Raw genomic sequence first — 7,147 nt, forward strand, 5'->3', positions numbered from 1 at the left:
TTCTCCAGGCACGAGGAGTCCGTGTTGCTCCTCAGCCCTCGGCCAGCCGGAGCCACATCCAGCCTGGCGCTCCGAGGCCGGCTCTGCATCTCCAGCCCTGAGCTAATGAGTGTGGGGGTGTTTATTGCCTCCCTCTGGCCAGCTGTGCAAAACAGCAGTTAACAAGTGTGGAGCTCATTATCATAAAAAGGTTAAGAGTGGAGGATGTTGCCACTTCAGAATGTCTGGAAAATAAAAAAAGTTTCGGGGTCAGCACTGTAGCGCAGCAGGTTAACACCCTGGCCAGAAGTGCCAGCATCCCATATGGGCGCTGGTTTGAGACCTGGCTGCTCCACTTCCAATCTAGCTCTCTGCTATGGCCTGAGAAAGCAGCAGAAGATGGCACAAGTCCTTGGATGCTTGCAGCCTTGTGGGAGACCTGGAAGAGGCTCCTGGCTCCTGGCTTCGGATCAGCGCAGCTTGGGCCATTGCGGCCATCTGGGGAGTGAACCATCAGATGGAAGACCTCTCTCTCTCTCTCTCTCTCTCTCCCTCTCCTCTCCCTCTCCTCTCTGTGTAATTCTGACTTACTTTCAAATAAATAAATCTTTAAAAAAAGAAAAAATATGTCCCCAAATTGTTGAAATTTTGCCTGTGATTTCTTCAGTGGATAAATTCATCCACTCGTGTGTGTATTCAGCCAAGCTCCGGTTAACTTGCCACATGGTGGGTGCAGGATGCAGGGTGGGGCTGGGCTTGCCCTCAAGAGGGTCAGAATCAGGATTTGGGGCCCAGTAGTCACCCTCAGCATCATCCCTGTGAGCAGGTGCAAGGTGCAAGGCAAACCCTTCAGAGTTTAAGTTTCCCGGCTGATGTGTTGTGTGCAGTCTGTGAGGCAGCCTTGCGGGTCGTGAGCCGTGTGCTCCTCAGCCGTTGTTCTGGAGTAACAGCTTCTATGATAGCTGCAGGGGTCCCCGTCAGCACACCCTGCCCTCGCCCCGTGCGGACGCCCTGGTCAGCACTCGGAGTGTTTCCCAGCCCCTTCTTCGCGGTCCATGGTCCCCCGACATGTCAAGGTTTCACCAACTCACCTCCTTCCAGGTCCTGCTTCTGCCACCACCGGCGGCACTCTACCTGCGGCCACCCGAACCCCTACGAGCCCCTCCCCCACGGCCGACACCTGGGGTCTGTGGGAAGAGGTTGGTTCACAGCCCCTCTGCTGGCCACAGTCTCCAGTCTCTGACCCGTGGTATAGAGCAGACCATGAAGCTCCTCCCACAGTGCCTGTGCAGCCCAAGCTTTGCCAACTCAGGTCCCACTGAAACCCGTGTGAGTCTTTCCCGGCCACAGCCACCTCAAGTGATGGAATTAGGAGGTAGAGAGTTGTGGAGTGACTGGGGAAATTATAGTGGCAATTTTGAAAATGAATGACAAAGCTCCTCTTATTGCCGTGAATTAGGTTCACTTAGTCTCTTATTGCCTTGAATGAATGATAATTACACGATTTAATGTTTCACTTTCCTCTGGCTTCCTCACAGCAGGAGCCTTGCCTCTGGGGATCCCAGCGCTTGCCTGGCCCCAGCTCCAGCTCCAGCTCCATGGCCTGCAGGCAGGAGGCACTGGGTTAGTACAGGCAGGTGTAGTTTGGATCTGCCTGCTTTGTGGTGCAGTGAATCAAGCCACCGTCTGTGACACCAGCATCCCATATGAATGACAGTTCAAGTCCCACTTCCAATCCAACTCCCTGTTAATGTGCCTGGGACAGCAGCAGAAGATAGACTGAGTGCTTGGGCCCCTGCACGCACAGGAGACACCCAGATGGAGTTCCAGGCTCCCGGTTTCCGCCTGGCCCAGTCCTGACCATGGCAGCCACTTGGGCAAGTGATCCAGCAGATGAAAGATCTCTCTCTCTCTCTCTCCCTCTCTCCCTCTCTTCTACTCTCCCTCTCTCCCTCTCCCTCTCTCTCTGCCTCTCCCGCTCGCTTTCCCTCTGTAACGCTGCCTTTCAAATAAATAAATACATCTTTCTTAAAAAGCTACAGAAGTCCCAAACTAAAACATTACTCATTTCCAGATGCTCTAATCAGCAAAAGGAAGAAACTGAGGGTAAGAAAAAAATTCAATGTGTGAATATGTAAGGAGTGGCTCTCAGTGCCACGGGCTGCAGGCTCCCAGCCAGCCCAGTCTCAGATGAGCCTGGAGGAGGAGAGACGGGGTCTCTAGCACCTGTGTGGAACTGCCATTATGACCCGGAAACAAAGATTGAAATGGGTGGCTGACTTAGTCAAGTAGTATTAACTAGCACTCAGGGCTGGCGCTGTGGCGTAGCAGGTAAAATCGCTGCCTGAGCCACTAACTTCCCGTATGGACACCAGATCAAGCCCCAGCTGCTCCACTTCTGATCCACCTCATTGCTAATGCACCTGGGAGAGCAGCAGAAGATGGCCCAAGTACTTGGGCTCCTGTATCTTTGTTGGGGACCCAGAAGAAGCTCCTGGTTCCTGGCTTTGGATTGGCCTAGCTCCAGCCATTGCAGGGGGAGTGAACCAGTGGTTAGAAGATTCCCTCAGGGCCAGTGCCATGGTGTGGCGGGTAAAGCTGCCACCTGCAGTGCCAGCATCCCATATAGGCACCAGTTTGAGTCCCGGCTGTTCCACTTCCAATCCAGCTCTCTGCTACGGCCTGAGAAAACAATGGAAGATGGCCCAAGTCCTTGGGCTTCTGCACCCATGTGGGAAACCCAGAAGAAGCTCCTGGCTCCTGGCTTCAGATCAGTCCTGCTCTGGCTATTGTGCCCATCTGGGGAGTGAGCTGGCAGATGGAGGACCTCTCTCTCTCTCTCTCTCTCTCTCTCTCTCTCTCTCTCTCTTTCTCTCTTTCTCTCTCTCTCTGCCTCTCTGTAAGTCTGCCTTTCAAATAAATAAATAAATCTTTTTAAACAATTCTCTCTTCCTCTGTAACTGTTTCTCAAATATATAAACCTTTTTTTGAAAGTATTTCTTTTATTTAATTGAAAGACAGAGAAAGAGAAGCAGAGATCTCCCACCCATTGGTGCACTCCCAAAATTCCCATAATGGCTAGGGCTGGGCCAGGCCAAAGCTGGGGACCAGGAGCTCCATCCAGGTCTCCCACAAGGGTGGCAGGGACCCAATTACTTGAACCAGGAAACTGGAGCCGGGAATTAAGCCCAGGCAGCCTGACACAGGGCACAGACATCTGACCTGCTGGGCAAAGCGCCACTCCTTGAGCATGTTTTGAAAGTTTCTGTCAAGTCCCAGGGATTTGTCTGTCTTTGGCCTGAAAAATACTGTTTTAATTATTATATTATAAATTGGTGAGTTTACTCAAAGGGATTGCTCTAGATAAATCTTAGATAAATTTGACAAGTTCAAATCAAAATCCCAATGGAGTTTTATTCATTTCAGTATATTATACTACATTTTTAGATTCTATAAATTATTTTTTATCAAATAGTATTAAATATATATAAATTAATACAAATCTCTTACTGGGAAGAATGCTGTCTTCACTTACTAAAAGATTACATGTCTTGAAGTAAAGTGTTAATGTTTTCACGGTGCTCTGTATTTTCTCTTTAAGTTTCTGGCTAATACCTTCATATTTTTGTTGAAAATATTTGAATGCTTTAAACATTTTCTAGTTATAGTCTCTATGTTGGAAAGGTATTGATTTCTGTGTATTGGATTGGTAACCAACCACCCAGTTAGAGTTTGTGATTAATTAAGGTAGTTTCCATCAGCTGATTCCCTTGGGTCTTTTCAGCAGGCATTCAGATCTCCCACAGAGACAGGTACTGTTGTCTCCTACTTTGCAGAATGTAGCTCCAGATTTTTCTCAACTTATTTTACCGTCTAAAGTTTGCAAATCAGTGATGACCCACGCCAGCAGCAGTAGGCATTTTCTCTTGTTCTTGATCCTAATGAGCATACCCATATCTTTCATTGCTAATGCATTCTATACTGTGTCCTATAGGTTATTAGATTACAAAGAAAGGGAATTCTATGCCTAGTCCGGCAGCTGTTTAAAGTTCAGAAGTGGATATTATCAAATATCTTCTTCATATTTATCAAAACATCCTGGGGCCTGTATTCCCTTGGCCTAATTTATTCAAGAGCTCTTTCCTGCTGCTCTGTTCATCAATTCCCATTGAGTTATTTGCATCTTTCTAACAAAACAGCCATTTCATAATCATTTTCAAGTTTGTATAGCTCAAAGTTCTGTTTATGTCCATTTTCTTTGTCTTTCCCAGGCAGTTTTTGTCTTTGGCGTTGAAGCACTTTTTGGTAACAATTTTTCACAACTGTGCGTGAATTCTGAATGTATGATTTAACAATACAAACTCTCCTTTGCTCTCTTGAAGTCCCTTTCCCTCGTGTGTCAGGATTTTGTCAAAAAACAAAACAAAACAAACAAACAAAAAAAACCAAAAAACAGCTACTACTAGTATTACAGAAATAGAGGACTTATTCGGCCAGTGCTGCGCCTCAGTAGGCTAATCCTCCACCTGTGGCGCCAGCACACCAGGTTCTAGTCCCGGTCAGGGCGCCGGATTCTGTCCTGGTTGCCCCTCTTCCAGGCCAGCTCTCTGCTGTGGCCCAAGAGTGAGTGCAGTGGAGGATGGCCCAAGTGCTTGGGCCCTGCACCCCATGGGAGACCAGGAGAAGCACCTGGCTCCTGCCTTCGGATCAGCACGGTGCTGATTGGAGGGTGAACCAACGGCAAAAGGAAGACCTTTCGCTTTGTCTCTCTCTCACTGTCCACTCTGCCTGTCAAAAAAAAATAGAGGACTTATTCTAGTGGCTAGTTGTACACTAGTAAGAAGAAGCAGTTTCAAATATCTATGGATACGAATAATTATTGACTTCTCTTTAGGAAAAATCAAATTATATACCAACTTAACACAACAATTTCAGATGTGTTGAGGATACATCAAAATACTTCAAAATTGAGCTACAAAATATAGAAGTAGTTATAGGAGAATGGGTATTAGGCAATCTTTTTCTTACTGACTTCCAGGCTTAAAAAGTCCTTTCATACTTCAAAGACATAAAAAATAAACCATTTTGGCAAAAGATGCCATGAAAAAAGCTGAAAGACAAACACAAGAAGAGGGAGAGATTTACAATGTATCTGACATATAAGTGATATCTGAGTATTTAGCAGGTAAAGATCTATGTCAAATCAAAAAAGAGAAAACGAGGGATACTTCCAATGGGAAAAAATGGACACAGGATGGTGGGAACCCAGCAGGGGGTGTGGGGAAGTGGCCCGTCTCACACCACAGTGTGTCTGGGAGGCACTTGGCATGCCCACCAAGTCTGGCATCGTTCTGCCACTAGACATCCAGCCTGCAGATGCACAGCCAGAGTGGCCCAGGTGCTGTGTGCAGGGCGCTCACTGCAGAGTCATTCTGCAGGAGAGTGAGCATGCGTGCGTGGAGAACAGAGGGCGTGCAAGGTCTTCATCCACCCAAAGGAATACCATGAAGCTTTTCAGAAAGAAGACAGTGCCGTGGAAATGATATTAACAATACGAGAAGACCAAAGCACCCAGCTTTATGTGATTCCATTTGACTAAAAAGAGAAATACACACGCACACACACATACACACACACAGAGTGCAAAAGCAACGGTGTATTATTTTGCTATTGCTGCTGTAATAAAATACCACAAACTTAGTGACATAAAACCACATATAATGATCAGTAGTTTTATTATCTCACAGTGCTGGAGGACAGAGGTCTAAATCGGTGCTTTGGGTTGCAGTCTGGGAGGTGCAGGGCTGCTTTCTACTGGGGGTTCTGAGCAGAGAACTGGCTTCCGTGTCTTTTTTAGCTCCTGCTGGCTGTAAAACCTAAGCCACTATCCTTGCTCTGTGGCCCCTTCCTCCCCCCTCACCGAGCATTCCTCCATCCTCTGCTCTGTCCTCTGGGCACCTGTCCTCTGAGTCTGACCCCCTCCCCCCACAAGGGCCCACCTGTACAAAACCTCCCCACCGCAGGACCCTCAGCTGCTCGTCTGAAAGTGCCCTCTGCCATGTAAGGGTTCCCGAGGTTATGACAAGTGGGTTTCTCAGCCACCCACAGCCCCGTCTGAACATACTGCATCTGGTTATGTTAACACTGCAAGACAACTTTCTATTCCCACCTTATACAAAGAGACTCTGCAGATCAGACATGTGACCTCACCTGCTGAAGCGGGCACCTAACAAGGGACGGGGTCTGAGGCTGGGACCACAGAACCAGTGGCGGGCTTTCCACCTGCACCACATCACCTCCCATGGATGTCTTCCAGTGGTGTCTTTGGAGTCCAGTTGGTGGGTGGAGCAACCTTGATCTTGCTGGCGAGATAAAATAAAATAAATGTACAAAACCTGTGTTTTTAGAGGCAGATTTTAAGCTAGTAGTTAAGACACCAGGCGATGCCTGCATCCATACTGAAGTCATGAGTTTAAATCGCAGCTCTAGCTCCATCTTCTTTCTGAGTCCCGCCTCCTGCTAACATGCACCCTAGGGGGCCCGTGACCACTCAAGTGACTGGTCCCTGCCACCCATATGGGAAACCTGGATTGGGTTCCCAAATCCCTGCTTTGGTCCCAGTCCCAGCCCTGGCCATTGTGGGCATTTGGCAAGTGAACTAGTGGATGGGAGTGCTCTCTCTCTCTCTCTCTCTCTCTCTCTCGTCTCTGTTTCTCAAATTTTTAAAAATTTTAAAAGCAGTATCTTATTTTTTATAAAGCTAAGACAGAAGAGGTGGAGGGAGATGTGGCTACATAATTTCAGTGGTTCTAAAACAATGGGCATCTTTCTGCTGAGGCCTCCACTCTCAACGCTTCCAATCCTCAGTAACTCTGAGTGGAAGCAGCCCCACTTCACAGACAAGAAGAGTGAGGCTCAGGGCATTCAATCCTCTGCACCCAGTCCCTGACTCCTGCCACTTTGCAGCTCTGTTTCTGTGTGCATGCCAGCCAACTCACTCTGCCCCAGGTGCTGTCCCCAGGGTCAGCTGTGCCACGTGTGCAGTTGAATGCAAGGCATAGAGGGGACATCAACACTCATGGACATGCTTTTATCTCTTCTCTCCATGTCAGTTGTTAGATCCTGCGATCTACTTTTGAGAGAATTCTTGAATGTGGTTTTGCCAAAC

The sequence above is a fragment of the Oryctolagus cuniculus genome, chromosome 14 (assembly GCF_051225735.1).
Source record: "Oryctolagus cuniculus isolate XC-2025 breed Fujian yellow rabbit chromosome 14, ASM5122573v1, whole genome shotgun sequence".
Taxonomy (NCBI): Eukaryota; Metazoa; Chordata; class Mammalia; order Lagomorpha; family Leporidae; genus Oryctolagus; species Oryctolagus cuniculus.